The 16,534-nt window shown below is 40.7% G+C and overlaps 1 long non-coding RNA gene across 1 annotated transcript; it reads right to left on the bottom strand.

The window, feature by feature from the left end:
- Positions 1–3,809: 3,809 nt before the first annotated feature.
- Positions 3,810–15,199, bottom strand: LOC148127259 (uncharacterized). Its single transcript, XR_015741478.1, has 2 exons — positions 15,089–15,199; positions 3,810–5,257 (listed from the first exon to the last, which is right to left on the bottom strand). It is a non-coding gene; the product is annotated as an uncharacterized LOC148127259 (long non-coding RNA).
- Between the last annotated feature and the right edge of the window lie 1,335 nt (positions 15,200–16,534).

Below are 16,534 nucleotides of genomic sequence, written 5' to 3'. Positions count from 1 at the left end.
GGATTAAATAAAATAGTTTAATCCCTAAACTATTCATATCCTACATTATATAGTCTTCAGTTACAAAAAATATTAGTAAAGTGACTTTATAAGTAGCTACTGGTCTTCCTACCACACTTCTAAAAAAAATTAAAGAAAAATGTGTGTGGGTATTTTTTAAAGAAGCAAATACAAACCCCCGGAGATGCATCTCATGCAGAGTGAACCTATAAAGCTTGTTCCTGAAACTTTCCAAACTTATCTTTGATTACTGAAAGTCTGGAAAATAGGCAGTCCTTGCACGCCATAACATGATGAAAAGGTACTAAGTAATGCAAGGAGCTCAGTACCTAAGAGCATTTTTGGCATGGCGATGAGCTTAAAATAGGCCTCTAAAATTACAGTAGTCAATCTGTACTTAAACTCTGATACCATTTTATAGGATCAGGAAAACACACAACTGATAGAGCCCTCTGTAATGCCTTTCCAGCAAAGAGCGAAATCCTAGCAATGGAAAATGTTGTCTCATTACTGTAATTCTTCGGGCCTAGTTCATACTAGCGTCATTCAGTCTTGCAAGTGTACCAAAGCATGCAGAATTCTTTTTAAGTGGCTTTGGTGATTTGGGTGACATGATAGCAATAGTCCAATATCTCAGAGGCTTCCACAAAGAAGAGGGGGTCAAGCTATTCTCCAAAGCACCTGAGGGCAGGACAAGAAGCAATGGATGGAAACTAATCAAGGAGAGGAAGCAATCTAGAACTCAGCAGAAATTTCCTGGCAATGAAGTCATTCCAATTAATCAGTGGAATGACTTACCTTCAGAAGTCGTGGTGCTCCATTACTGGAGGTTTTTTAAAAAAGTGATTGCACAACAATTTATCCGAAATGATTTAGGGCTGTGATGGCGTGCAGATTCCTCTCTCTGGGCATGCAAGCCGTCACCCCAGCTCAGCTTTGCTATGCATGCAAATGCACCTCCAGCCAGCCAGCTGGTCTTTGGGTCTCTGCCGTGCGTGTGTGGGGGCAGGGCATGCACGTGGGTCGCATGTACATGCACAGGGGCGTATACACAGGGTTGCGTGCACATGCATGGGGCGTGGGGGGCCTGCACGCATGCACAGGAGCAAAGGGGGCACATGTGCGGGGTGCATGGAGGCACGAGTTGCATTTTGGGGGTGCATGCATACACACGCATGCGCTTTGGGCACTTGGTGCCGAAAAAAGGTTCGCCACCCCCGGTATAAGGTTTCATGCTTGAGCAATGAGATGGACTAGAAAACCTCCAAGACTCATCGCTGTTATTCTGTTATAATCTGTTAGAAGTTGATTTAAGAACAGTTGTTAGACACAAGGAACCAGAATGATACTATGAGCTGATCAGAGCTTCTTTATTGTTGCCTACCTCGTTACAAGAATCTCATCAGACTAACTACATTGTCTTGGGAACAGCCAGATAAAGACTTCAGGGATTTTGAAGGGGGCGTCTAACTTCCACCTCTTCCTTCCCTGCAAGACCTCTAAGCACACCTGTCTTTTCACACACACACCCTCCACTCCAACTGGAGATTCCACCACATCAATGGATTCCAGACATTCGACCAGTATAATTCCCTATCCCACTATAGGTGGCATTATTAATAACCAGGGATGTCCAGATCGTATTTTTCCAAAAAGGCAATTGGGCCTTCTTGGGTTTTTTTTTTTCCTTGTTTCACTTCTCATCCAAGAAGCTCCTTTAGTTTGTTTTCAAGGGAAAAAATTTCCACGGGAAAAGAACCCAAGAAAATCCAGTTGGCTTTTGGAAAAACACCTGTGGAACAACCGAGACCTGGATAGTTGAGAATTTCCATAGACAACATCAAGGGATGTTGGGACCTGTAGTTTATTAACTTCTAAAGGTTTGTACCTTTCCCATCACTTCTCTACAGGTTGATTGAAAATTTAACCATGGGCGTAGTTACATTACCAAATGTTTTAATAATTTGAAGACATGTTTGATTTGACATCTTGCAAAATGGGATCAAAATGAATTTTCTGGACACTTATTACCATGAATCAAATTCTGAGAAAAATAACGCTTCCTCCTCTTTCTCCTGTATCTGTCTGCAATTCCTCTTTCTTTTCTTTTTTTTGTAAATTTTATTTGAGTTTTCACAAAGAGAAAAAAAATACAAATAAAACATCTTTTTTGAAAGTAGCGTAGTCCCGGGTTACATTTCTTTGTACAGACACAAATTCAGGTTCATGCTCATTTTTATATTCTATTCCATATCTTATTACGATTTTACATTTTCTGCATAGCTTCTCCACTCTTTTAATTTTCTCAATTTTATTTTAATCATCTCATCTCAATTCAAATCATTGTATTTATATTTTTTGATGTGTCCTGTTTCAATTATCTATTATCTTTTCTCATTAAACAAAATTTCTCCTGTAGTTACTGATTGGAGTATGATGCCTTTGTATCTTTTAAGGTTATCCATTTAACTCTTATTTAGGCTTCAATATATACCCTAAAGTTATAGCATTCAATATAATACATAACTTCGGATTATAATACATAAATTTGGATTCTGCTTGGTACATTCTTAAAATACACACTATATTCTTAGAAAAAGAAAAAATTATAAATGTATGTAATTAAAACAACATTCCATTCCAATTCAATTCTAGCATTAATATTAATATTCATTAAAGTCTTAACTTCTTTAACATTACTTTTCAATTAAATATCATACTTCTATGGAAGCAATTGTAAGCTTTCCATAATTATTTCTCCCCCCCTCTTCACTTATATTTTATAAAAAACATTAACTAATTAAAATGTTCCCATTTCTTCCTAATTAAATTTTCTCATTTATTTTATTTCACTTATTTTATTCACAAACATTTCATTAAATTACACTATTTTATCCCTCATTTTAATCATACATTGTTTCCAATTTTCTAAAGTTATTTCTATTACTAATATAACAATACAATCTTATGTACCTGTACAGAATCCCTTTTTCAGTTCGATTTTCACCCATTATCTCTAAATAGGTCCTGTTTCTCTGTATTTTGCTCTGGTCCTTTGTAACTTCGTTTCCTTTCCTTCTTCCCTCTCTTCTTCTCTCTCCCCTTTTTACCCCTTTGTCTCTCTACCTCTATTTCTCTCTTTTGTATTCCCCTTTTCTGTTGCTTTCCAGTATTATACTTATTTTTCGAATTATTTTTCTTTTCTTTGGTTGTTTTTTTAAATCTTAAATTCTCCATTCTCTTTCCCCCCTTTCCTTTTTCTTCTGCACATAAAATAACTTGTTCATTAAAGATGGCTTCTTCTTTGTCCCAGTCTTTTTGTTTTGCAGACATTTCTTGTTGTTTCTCATAGTTCCAAATCTCCATTTCTAAGAATTGAAAGACAAAGCCAAAAGAACCCTTCCCTTCTTGTGCATCTTCTTTGTACTTTTTAAGTTCCATTTTCAATTCATCCAGAAGTAGTGCCATTGTATATATTTTTAAACAACCACCTGATTGATTTTAGTCATTCAAATGTAATAATCAAGAATCCAAAGATCACCAAATAATCCAAATACACTCAAGCTGTTTCTTTTTGCTCTTTTTTTTTCACTTTCTCTTCCTGGGGTTACTGTTTAGTTACAAAGTTTCAGTTAAAATGTATCTTTTAGAAGTCTTGTTGAAACTTTACTGTAGATTCTTTTTAATTCCAGGCAGTCTCCTCCCTCTTCCAGATCCTGCCCTTATTCTTTTTCTTCCTGCTTATGAAAAAATAATTTTAGTGTCCAGAAATCTTTATTATCCCTTTGGCATTTTGTTTTATTTTCAGCTTAATTGCCTATTGATGTCAAAGCGGATTTTTCCAATTTCTTATGTAAGTCTCTTAGTTGTCAATATAGGGAAGGAGAGAGAAGGGAAAAAAAGCCAAACTTTTCCCTTTTCCCTTTCCTTCACTGCTTCCAACTCTTCTTTGGGAACGATATTATTTTTTTGTAAGTTTAAATTCCAGGGTACCTTAGCTGTTGCTTTTACAAATTTAACCCGCTCAGCCAAAACTTTCACTTCTTATCTTCCTCCTGCACATTCTTTTCCGGTCGAGTTCTTCTTTATGGTGGCCATTTCTGACCACAGCTGCAACTGCCTTCGGGAAAGGGAGTAATGGCCAGCTGAGGAGGAGAGATGCGGCTCTCCTCAACCCTGCTGGCGGTCTCCCCCCTCTTCACCACCTCTACGGGGTGGCTTAGCCCCAAAAGCAGCTGGCTCGGGGCGCTCCAGCGGCAAGCCCAGACCAAAAACATGCACAATCGTAGATTTCTGTCTGTCACCAAAGAGACTTCAAACTGGAAGCCTGCAATTCCTCTTTCATGGCAATATAAATTTAGTTTTACATCCACCTTGAGGTACTATAGTTTTCCTCCAAAACATAATAAATCAACCCAGGAGTTGCCATCCTGATTTGGACAGATGAATCAAATCTCCAGTCAAACCTATCATTTTCATAAGAAAAGAAGTTGGCCTTATGACCCTATAGAACATGTAGAGGGGAACTATGGCCCTTTTATGACTTGTGGACTTCAACTCCCAGTATGCTACGTCCACAAGACCTAAAGGAGGCGTAGTTCCCTATCTCTGATGTGTAGAATGCCTCAGGGGTGGGCTTCAAAAATTTCAGCAACAGGCTCTCTGCCCGGTTGCTGGGTGGCCATGGTGGGTGTGGCCTAGTTAGGCTCCTGTACCACAGTGGGGGGTTGGTTTTCACCCCTGGGCTCTGGAGGCTTTCCTTGAGCCTCTGGCAGGGCAAAAATGGCCTCCCCGTTTTTCTGGGAGGCCCATTTTTCACCCTTGCATGGTCTCTGCACTTATCTCGTATCCAAAATGGGCTGCGTGGAGACTCCTGGGAGGGATGGGCACGGTGGGAGGAGCAGAGTGGAGTGGGCGGGGCCAGCCAGGGGTGGGATTTGATGGTTCTCAGAACCGGCCATGATGTTATCTATGGGTTCTCCTGAACCTGGGCCCATAGCAGCCCACCCCTGGAAGGGCCTGGATTTAAGGCTCAAATATGCACTATTGAACCATAGCCTGGGATCATGCTAGATGTGAACATTACACCACATCATTTAGAAAGGCCCAGTTGCTTGATGAAAGAACAGTCTGTGATAGGCAATCCAAATTCCAGGAAATTTGAACATCTAACTGGGTTCGGAACTGAAATACAACACGTTTGGTGGTGGTGATGGGAAAACAGTTCTTTCCTCTGGAATAACCATCTTGATGCTACCTGTATGAGAAGAAAAGACAACTTTGTTCTAAAAGTAAGAACCAAATAGAAGCTCTAAGGAAAAGGGTGTAAGATACTTGCATTTCTTTACACTGGCCGCTAGTGTCAAGGCCCATCTATGCACATGAGGCCCAATTAATACAAGAATTATTTCTCTCCTCCAGGAACTGTGGAAATTGTAGTTTTTTGACCCTTATAGACTGTTTTGAGTCCCTTTCCTACTGTAGCTTTTGTACGCCTTTGGGAATGGTTGAAATATACTACTACTACTGAAGTCCTGCAAGGCTGGTAAATGTTTGTAATCCAATTACACCCTCAGGATTTCCAGCTTATCCAGTCTGGCTGAATTTTTTAGTTTGGATTTAAAAAATGTGCATTTTGTGGCATTTTTCTCCAATTACCTGCAAATCAAGCCCTGCTGCCTAAATACAGCCTTTGCACGAACAAAATGTGTTAGGATGCAGTCAAGCCAAATAACAAGAGTACAAGAGAAATGTTTGGCTGTGGAACTGCTTAAGATGGGGAACATACAGTTTCACAGCCCTTAAGGAGAGTACAAAATTAGACAACCCAGTGCAACGCTTCCAGCCAAGAGGCAACTTAATAAATTATATTTCATTTCCCTTTTTGCAGGGGGGGTGGGGAAATTAAGCCCTTCCAAGAGAAAACACCACCCAGACTCAAATGCAGCATTAAATTTGGATTTATGCTCAGTCTGTAACCAAAGCTTCAGTTGAAACCTTCCATAGAAAACCAGCTTTTAAGATGGTTCGGATGTGAGTGGTTTTGGTTTATGAAAGAAATACCTGTCTGCTCCAAAGCAAGCAAAAAAGCCAGAGCCCTGCTGGCTTTGCTTTTGTTTCTGCATTTATAGATTGCTCAGCTCACTTTGTGCTGATGCTGAGTTTTATAGGAAATTGCTGCATTAATCTAAACTTAGATAGAGATTGTATGTGTGGTGGACTGACAATCGAAATGAGACGCAGGGAAAAACGTCTGAGCGATTGCCAGCCCCGAGTAGACCCAGGTACCAGCTTTTATTGAGAACAAAATGCATATACAGAGAACAAGTGACCTCAACAGGATGTTATTTCCACAGGATATATAGGATGAGAATAAACAGGATGAGAATATACATTCAGGAAGCTCCCATGGGAATGGCTCAGCTATTCCCTTGGGAATGGCTCAGCTATATACTATGACCTTTCACCGACATATCTGGTCCCCTAAGCTTCGCAGGTCCTAACAGGACAAAAACACCCATAGCAGGCGGAAATGCCCCCCCCCACCAGAGGCATTTTTTAGTCCCTAGATCTATGCAAAGCTATACAAGGACCCACAGAATAAAATATATTACCACATTCCCTCCTTTTTTATTTATTCAAAGATAGGGGGTGTTTTAGTGGCATAATACACAGTTCCTTCGCGACTTTCGCGACTTGGTCCCATACGTTGAAAAACTGAGGTACATATTTGAAATAGATTAGGAATACATTGAATACAGCAACATAACATAATAAGTATAATAACAATTGTCACAACTAATTGAAGCAATAAACGTAACCATGAGCCGCCAGGAAGCCAATCCCATAGCAAAGCCCAAGGTGACTTATCAAAGCCATCTTTTTCCTGCTTCGTGTTCAGCTATGCGGTCTTCCATATCATGAACAGTTCTTGTAATGTTAGGCTCATAATTATGTATAAAAATACAACAATGTGAATGAATTAAAGCACAAACTCCTCCTTTGGCAGCTAATATTATGTCTAAAGCATAACGATTTTGTAAAGTAATTTGGCTAATTTCAGACACTTCTTCATTTAACATCTTAATGCTCTTAACAGTATTATTAAACATAGCAACAGTGAAATTATTTAAAATATGAATATCTCTATAGTTCATAGCTATTCCCAAAGGTGGGAAAGAGAGTCTGTATAAGGTAACTTAGGCAACTCCAATTGACACCAATACTGTCCATAGTCTGAAACAGAAACATTAAACAGAATCAGAGTTGTAGCACAGGCTGAAGATATAATATCCTTATCAGGTCCCGAGTAAAGAATGTCTTGACCCTTATGCCAGGACCAATATGCTGGAAAAATCAAAGGATGCCGCTGTTTGCAGATTAATTTAGTCCGATTCCCCAAAGGAACCTGCTGCATACAAGTTGATAACCTCAGATAAGCAGTCATCTTTTCCCAGCTTTCCCAGCGCCACGCCTGGACTGCCGGCATCAAGAGAATCAGGAACCACGGAAACGCCATCCTGAGAATCAGGAACCTCCTCACTGGCACCTGGGCGCTTGTGAATGATCAGGCCGAATGCAACCACCAGGAACCCAACGAATTTGACCAAGATGTTCTACTGCTGCATAACCACGCCCCCACGTAATCAGCTCAGCGGGAACCCATGCCGGATCCGGAAGGAATCGCACCAACACTCGAGGCCTCACTGCATCTGTAGAAGGAGAAGAAAATGCCTGCTGGCCGCGCCGCAGGGGGTTACCAGACAAATTTAAAAATTTAAAGTATACAAGGCTAGATTTAATTGATCTTGAATTGCCGGAAGCCCCAGGAGCTTCCCTCCTTTTTTATTTAATTTAGCTAACATGTTCTTGAGCGTGCCATTATAACGCCTACAATAGCCTGTCCTGTAGAATTGTATGGAATTCCAAATTTATGTTCCACAGACCACTGTTTGCAAAACTGATCAAAGACTGTGCTCCGATAAGCTGCACCATTGTCTGTTTTTAAAGTTTGAGGCGTACTCAGCAACTGAAAATGTCTTAATGCAATGATTAATGACATGTTTAACCGCTTCACCTCTTTGAGGAGTAGCCATTAGGAATCCTGAATAAGTATCCACAGTCACATGTATATATTTCCAAGGTGCAAATGATGGATACTGAGTAACATCCATTTGCCAAATCATTGAAGGTTTCAACCCCTGGGGTTGACTCCATAGGAATAGCCGTGCCTTGCTTTGAACAAGTTGGACATTGCTGAATTATGGCAGCAGCTTCTGCAGCAGTAAGCTTGAATTGATGTGTCAATGCTTTAGCATTTTGATGAAAATAACTATGGCTGTCCCATGGCTGGACAGTGAGAACTGAAGTTACAGCACTGTCAGCTTTGGCATTGCCTTGTGATAAAATTCCAGGTAAATTACTATGGCTACGAATATGGACAATAAAACACACATTCACACGCTGCTCCAAACATCCTTGCAACAACAAAAGCAAACGTAGAATATTAGGTGATATTCCAGGAGACAAATAAGAACCTGCTACAAAGGGTAACATATTATATACATACAAAGAATCCACTATTAGATTAAAATCCTGATTTTGAAATTTTTGAAAAGCCAAAACTACAGCAGCAAGTTCTGCCTGCTGGGCAGACTTCTGCTCTGATGTCACTTTTGTATGCCAAATTCCAGATTTATCTTTCCAAACACAAGCACCAAAAACTTTCCCTCCATCAGTAAAGATTGTAGGGGCATCTGATATAGGCTGATTATTGATTTAGGTCACACCCTGTCCCAATGATCTCTTTTTTTTGTTGACTTTGACCCCCCCCAGGAGCCCAACATTGTGCTTTAAAATGTCCAGGCTTCCCACAATTGAAACAAGTTTCTTTTTTTGCATTTCCTGCCTGGAGAGCCAGAGCTAAAGTCTCCATGTTAAAAGTCTGACTCCCCACCTTCTACATGCGTTTATCAAATCTGTGATCTCTCGCTTTCCACACGCAATAAGTGGATTCAGGATCCTTTTACGATCTACATTAGCCTGATCTACCGTTAACTTCAAAAGCATTCATTCCGGGCAAATTGATTGTCAATTTGTTTTCAATAGCCAATTTCAATCTGCTAATGAAATTTTCATAGGGTTCATTGTTTCCTTGTTTGATGTTAGTAAAGGTCTTCTCACCACCTTCGCCGTCAGGGAGAGCCCCCACGGCTTGTAAATTTAACTGTGGGAGAAGAACGAACCCCTCCTCAGGCATTCTATCTCTCTGTTGATTTAAAGCAGCATCTACACCAATTTCTACTGGATTAAGTTGAATCTCCACTCCAAATTCTACCAAATCATCTCCTGATAACTCCCCTCTATTTGTTGCTTCCTGAATAGCTGCAGTAACTGCATCTACTTGAACTCTTAAAGGCAAACTCTTCTCTTCTGACAGAGTATTTTCAGCGCCTGACAGTCCTCTGGATTTATCTGGAGGTGCTGTCGGTGGCAATATACGTACCGCATGGTAAGGCGGCAAACCTTCTTCAGGGGTGCTAGGAGCGGTTGTTCATGAGTAGCTAATGCATCCATAACCACCCTCCAGGTTAACAAAATTGAAGAAGGGGCACGAGGCTCCTCGTGCAAAAATTTCCCTATCTTTCTCCAGCACTCTACTTTAATACTACCTCCCTCTGATAACACGGAATATGTTTCCAAACATACTGTAATAAGTCCTCAATTTCTTTCTTTCCTACTGCATGTCCTCTACTATGAACTCCAAACTTAAAACTATTCCCAGCGATCTCTCTCATTTCCCTAAAATGCTTTGTCTGAGCTTTCAGAGATCTCCCCCATACTCACGAAAAGAATCTGTCTCCGTCCAGCGAAGAAGATGAGGGCCCAGTCGACGTCCGCGACGATGAGTATAGGATGCGGGAAACGATAGCTTTCAAGCTATCACGCCAAAACGTATAGCCTTCCAAACTATCACGTCGGGTCACCACTTGTGGTGGACTGACAATCGAAATGAGACGCAGGGAAAACGCCTGAGCGATTGCCAGCCCCGAGTAGACCCAGGTACCAGCTTTTATTGAGAACAAAATGCATATACAGAGAACAAGTGACCTCAACAGGATGTTATTTCCACAGGATATATAGGATGAGAATAAACAGGATGAGAATATACATCTGCGGAAGCTCCCATGGGAATGGCTCAGCTATTCCCTTGGGAATGGCTCAGCTATATACTATGACCTTTCACCGACATATCTGGTCCCCTAAGCTTCGCAGGTCCTAACAGGACAAAAACACCCATAGCAGGCGGAAATGCCCCCCACCAGAGGCATTTTTTAGTCCCTAGATCTATGCAAAGCTATACAAGGACCCACAGAATAAAATATATTACCACAGTATGGGTGTCTAGATGTTGCCAACCTACAACTGCTTAAGACTTCAACTAACAAGGGACAATGCCAAAGCTTGCAATTCATCTGTCAACAATCTTTGCCTTCAAAAAATATGGGTTTTTTTTGGTAAAGCTAAATAAGTCCTATCCAAGCAAGAAACAAACCACACATGATGTGAGCCTGCTATTAATAAAGCCTCAACTGAGTAAAGTCTCAACGGTGGAGAAAAGGGCTTGTTGTATTTTCTCATCCGGCTCTTCCAGATTGAAGCCATATGTTGCACACTGGGCTTGATACGATAGGCATAATACAAACATCTTTTGTTTTCCATCCCAGCAGAGCTAAGTTGCAATTAAGGGAACTATTTTAATTAAGAACAGTGTAGGGGTAAGGATGACTCTAATGCCAGCACCTCAGTTCTGTATAATCTGAGCCTTTAGTGACTGCTTCCACATTTTTTGTTGGCTTGTTTTTTTTAAGTCAGAAGCAGAGGTGGGATTCAGCAGGTTCTGACCAGTTCTGGAGAACCGGTAGAGGAAATTTTGAGTTGTTTGGAGAACCGGCAAATACCACCTCTGACTGGAGATTTTACAGGGTCCTTCCCCTGCCACGCCCACCAAGCCACGCCCACAGAACCGGTAGTAAAAAGAAAATGGAATTGCACCACTGGTCAGAAGCCCTGGTGATACATCTTCTGCATTAAATATATTTCCTGCACTGGGAAGGATGGGGTGCCTTCAATTTAAAATCAGAGCAAAAGTTAACAGGAGGCTTGGAAACAATAAAATACACGTTTCCTTAGCATATTAGTAGTTTGTTCCCTGATTAAAGGCAGCTATTTGAACCCAACTAAATTATAAGCACTGAATGATATATGTGAGAAACATTTTGAAAAATATAGTGATTATATAGGGTTGTTCTTTTAAAAAAAAACTATATATAATCAGTTCAGAAGCATATACTTATAGGACTGATATTTACTGTATTCCCATTAGCAGTGTTAACAGTTAAATTAGCAATGAAAGATCTTATGGAGTTTATTTTGCTTTCTTGATAGCATGCCATATTTGGGATAAACTCATTATCATCATTATCATCATCCTAGCATTTTTCCCGCAGGTGCAGGATCCTCTTTCTGGGTCAACAAGCACCATCTTGCATGATCAAACATGATCCAGGCCACATCAGACATTTTTCATGTCCACATTTATTGTATCTTGCCATCTTTGCTTTGGTCTTCCATACATATGGAAGTGGAAGCCAACATAGGGTGCTGCTCATAGAGCATGGTTGTACCACTGTAGGTTGTATTACTGTAGGTGTTTCTCCCGCATTTTCTCTCATATTGCTGTGGAGCCCATTTTCTTCCACATTGTATCATTGCTGACATGGTCAAGGAGAAAATGTCTAAAGGACAACAAAGCATGTGCATTTTCATGGTGTGCAAAATGTGCTCAATGTATTTAGTGACTGGTCAGCTCTCAGTACTATAAAGAGCTGCTCGGTGCACCATTATTTTATACACCTTCTATTTTAGATGGATTGACACACGTTGTTAGGATATGTGCAGAGTAACCCTTGTATAAAAAGAATATGCACATGGAAAACAATTTATGAGAACAGTTATGAAGAAATATACAGCCACATAGAGTTGAACAAGTTGTATTAATGTTTACTTGAAGAAATAACACAGTCCAATAAACAGTCCATGTCATACACGTTTTTATCAGTCCAGAACTATCCAGTTATAAAGTCTTACATCTAGTTATAAAATCTTCTTATCGGTTCCATGTCTTTTACAGCAGACAAATATCAAACCATAATATAACAAATAACCTTCGATATCAACAGAACATCAAAATAAACAGGGTTAGTCAGTATCGGTCCGTAGTCAGTCAGTATCATAACACACGTCAGTCACAGAGAACGCCTTCCACCGTAACCATGCTTTTGTTCATTTGGGATAAACTATATAGGTTATACCATTTTATAAGAGATGTACATCTATGGTATGAGCCTTTTTGACATCGAGAGTAAATGGCAAGAGGTTAATAAGGGGAAGGGAGTTCATAGCTGTCCCTGCATCTGGTTGTCACTTGGCCTTCTGTTAGTTAAATGGGTCTCTGTACAGAGACAGGACTGGGGTTAGTCACCTCTTCTTTAGATCCATGCTGCTTCTGGCTGGTTAAAGTGGTCTGGGGATTGTCATATGAATGGATTCTGGCAGTGGTACATTGTTCTCTGAGTGAGGGGGAATGATATAAGAGGTAGGATTAAAAAAAAATATTACCGGTTCTGTGGACGTGGCTTGGTGGGTGTGGCAGGGGAAGGTTACTGCAAAATCCCCATTCTCTCCCCAGCCCACTAACCTGCTTTCCAGTTCTGTTCTCCTGTGCAGGGCAACAAAAGAAGACCCAGCCAATCAGCTGGGACTCTAGAGGCAGAGAATAGATGGGGGCGGGGCCAGTCAGAGGTGGTATTTGACAATTCTCCGATCTACTCCAAATTTCCGCTACTGGTTCTCCAGAACTGGTCAGAACCTGCTGAAACCTGCTGAATACCACATCTGGATGATATGAAGGCAATGCCACGAGGACATAACAGAAAAAGATACAGGTGCAAATAGGGACATGGCCTAAGCTTATATTTGTGCCTGTTCTTATATTTTTCCAAAAAAAATTCCATTCCTCCAAATACCACAGATCAAAACGTCTTGTGTGGCATAAATGCCTTAAAACAACTGATGCTAAACAAAAACAACAACACAAATAGCCCATGTATAACAATGAGCTTAATGACTTGGTTGGGCATTGAGTCTGGTTCTTTCTCAGGTGAAAGAATGCCAGACATTACAACCCTGACACATTTGGAAGGCACAGGGTTCGAGAAGCCCGTTTTGTGTTGCCCACAAAGAGCACACCTTTAAATCTTGGGAGTGTGTACAGGATCTTCAACAGAAAAGTGAGGATTGAAGAGATTCTTCAATTAACCCTTCTGATTAAATCTGTAAAACGTGATTAAACAAGTTCTCCGCAATGACTAATTTTATCTTTGCATTAGAACTGTAATGTGCCATTACATCAGATAGAAGTTTAGATACCATCTAAACTTTAACTAATTGCCTTAGCCAAAAAGTACGAATTTTGGAAATATAATTGCTCAGGGAATCAAAGAAGCAAGGGTATAAACATAAGAATATCATGTTTCAGCATATAACAACGGTACATATGATGTTCTTTGGCAATACTAGTAGATTTATCTAATGTTACTGCTGCTGATGTTCTGAATTTAATTATCTGCATTTAACTTTAAAGTCATATGTCCATACTTCCTTCTACTGAATGTTCGTATTTAGCATCTGATATTATTGGCTGAAGTAAATAAAACAAGTTGCATCACTGTTTTGAACACGAGCCCCTCAAGCCCCTTTTGTTCTAGTCCAGAAATTGGATACCAATATTTGTGTGGGAACTCTTTTCATTGTTTTGGACTTTTGACTCTTGAAATAGCTCTTAATACCTATGTTTTACACTTACACTTAGGCAAGAAAAACCAAAAATACACATATAGACTGGATGAAACCAGGTTCAATAGTAGTAACTGTGAGAGGGATCTTGGAGTCTTAGTGGACAACCAACTAAATATGAGCCAGTAGTGTGCATCAGCAGCCAAAAAAGCCAATGCAGCCCTATATTGCATTAACAGAGGGATACAATCAGGATCAAGTGGGGTACTAATGCCACTCTATAAAGCCTTAATAAGAGTACTGCATCCACTTTTGGTCACCACACCATAAAAAAGATGTTGAGACTCTAGAAAGAGTGCAGAGAAGAGCAACCAGGATGATTAGGGGACTGGAGACTAAAACATACAAGGAACAGTTGCAGGAACTGGGCATGGCTATTCTAGAGAAGAGAAGGACCAGGGGAGACATGATAGCAGTCTTCCAATATTTGAGGGGCTGCCACAGAGAGGAAGGGGTCAAGCTATTTTCAAAGCACCTGAAGGCCAGACAAGGAATAATGGATGGAACCTGAACAAGGAGAGATTCAACCTGGAAATAAGGAATTTTTTTCTGACGGAGGGAGCAATCAACCAAAGGAACAGCTTGCCTTCAGAAGTTGTGGGAGCTTCATCACCAGAAGCTTTCAAGAAGAGACTGAACTGCCATTTGTCAGAAATGGTGTAGGACCTCCTGCTTGGGTGGGGGGTTGGACTGGATGACCTAGAAGGTCCCTTCCAGCTCTGTTAATCTGGTTTTTGTTTGTTTGTTTAGAAGAGTGTGCTTCAGAGCATGTGAGCAGAGAGAGTACCTCTCTGTGTCTACTGTGCATGTTCTGTTGGAACATAAATACTAAGAAAAAAACCAAAATTCAAAACACATTGGGTAAGAGTGTTTCCTGATGTGACCCTGGCTCTGTTGTGCTGTTAACTAGGGCTAGCTCTGAAACTGACAAGGAGCACAGCTGATCTTACCCATTTTATAAAGTTCTCTCCAAAGTCATGTATTTCAAAAGTTTGAACAGGAAAACCCAGTTCAAATTGTCAAAGGCATTTCCTGCCTCTAAAAAAAGAAACATACCTTTTTAATTATTATGCTGCTCGAAATATTCCAAAATGTCCAACAATGGACTCAACAATGTTTGAGTCCTAATTGAATAATATTAAGGAAATGTACAGATAATACTTACAAGTACCTGCAATATTAGGTGCATAGTATATTATCCAATAATATTTTACTTTAAATTCCAGGAATGATGAAAGCAAAGCACAGCCATTTCTCTCTCTACCTGCTAATATTCTCTTTTAAAGCATACTGTTAGGTACTTGTACACATTTCTTGTACCTGGATAAACTCCAGATCAACAGGACAAGGTCAACAAAAAATATAAAATCAATTAAACAAATGACAGGAAGAATGCCCTGATAAAATTTAGTGATCAAGATTAATTATTAACAGTGATTAAGAAAATATTACCAGAGATTAAGAAGAGTGTAAACAGGATCAACCTTAAACAATATAAACAATATCCTAAACAACCCATGCCCAGTTGTTCCAGAGAAATAGAATAAGTATGGGCGGACAAAAAAAAACAACCCCAAAACATTGGTGGAAATGGGAGTGTTTTTCAATTTTCTGTTTGCTTCCCCATTGAGTGACCTTCTCAGGGAAGAATGCTGGCAAGGAACACCAGAACCTACCTTCCTTCCTTCCTTCCTTCCTTCCTTCCTTCCTTCCTTCCTTCCTTCCTTCCTTCCTTCCTTCCTTCCTTCCTTCCTTCCTTCTTCTTCCTCCTTCCTTCCCTCCCTCCCTCCCTCCCCTCCTCCCTATGAAGTTTAAACTTCCTTTGAATTGACTTAATAAAAAGTAATGGGCACTGCACTGGTTAAGAAGGGCACATGGGAAGGGTGCAGGAAATGTTAGGAAAGGTGTGCGAAATGTGTGAAAGTGTGTGAGAGTTGCTGCATAAGTTGGAGAGGGCACATGTCTATGAGTGACATTGGTGTTGTTGTGCCTCAACATCCATGGGGGCTAAAATGAAGTTATTAGGGAAATGGCCTAGGGCAGTGTTGACAAACCTTTTCGGCACCAAATGCTGAAACGGGAGTCCACATGTGCCTCCATGGGAGGGCCAGGAATCAGAAGAGCAGCTCCCCGGTGCACACACGCAGGAGCACCAAAAAAACCAGGAGAGCAGTTCCGGTTTCCAGCATGCGCATGCATGCCGGCCACCTGGTCTTCCAGTTTCTGGCGCACACGTGTGAGTGAAGGCCAGCTGGCTGGCATGCATGCTCTTCCATTTTCTGGCACTCCTGCACATGCGAAGACCAGCTGGCCAGCACGCATGTGCACAATGGAACCCAGAAGAGCAACGGGCAATGGCTGGCATGCTGGGAGAGATGGCTTTGTGTGCCACTTCCGGCACGCATGCCATAGGTTTGCCATCACGGGCCTAGAGGATTTGGTTTTCTTAGGAAGTCTGTGGTGTCTTATGCAATGGAGTGCTTGTGTGAGAGGTTCTGAGCTTACTCAATACTCCAGCTGTGATGATTCCAGTGCTTCAGACAATGGGCCAGCTCAGGTTGATTGGTTTGTGTAATTTGGGAAAAAGATAGATGCTACCTAGTGGGTGCCCCTGAAC

This window comes from Pseudonaja textilis, chromosome 2, assembly GCF_049901715.1.
Source record: "Pseudonaja textilis isolate UNSWEBS1 chromosome 2, rPseTex1.2, whole genome shotgun sequence".
Taxonomy (NCBI): Eukaryota; Metazoa; Chordata; class Lepidosauria; order Squamata; family Elapidae; genus Pseudonaja; species Pseudonaja textilis.
Note: the sequence above shows the minus strand (reverse complement) of the source record. Positions and strands in the feature narration are given on the sequence as shown.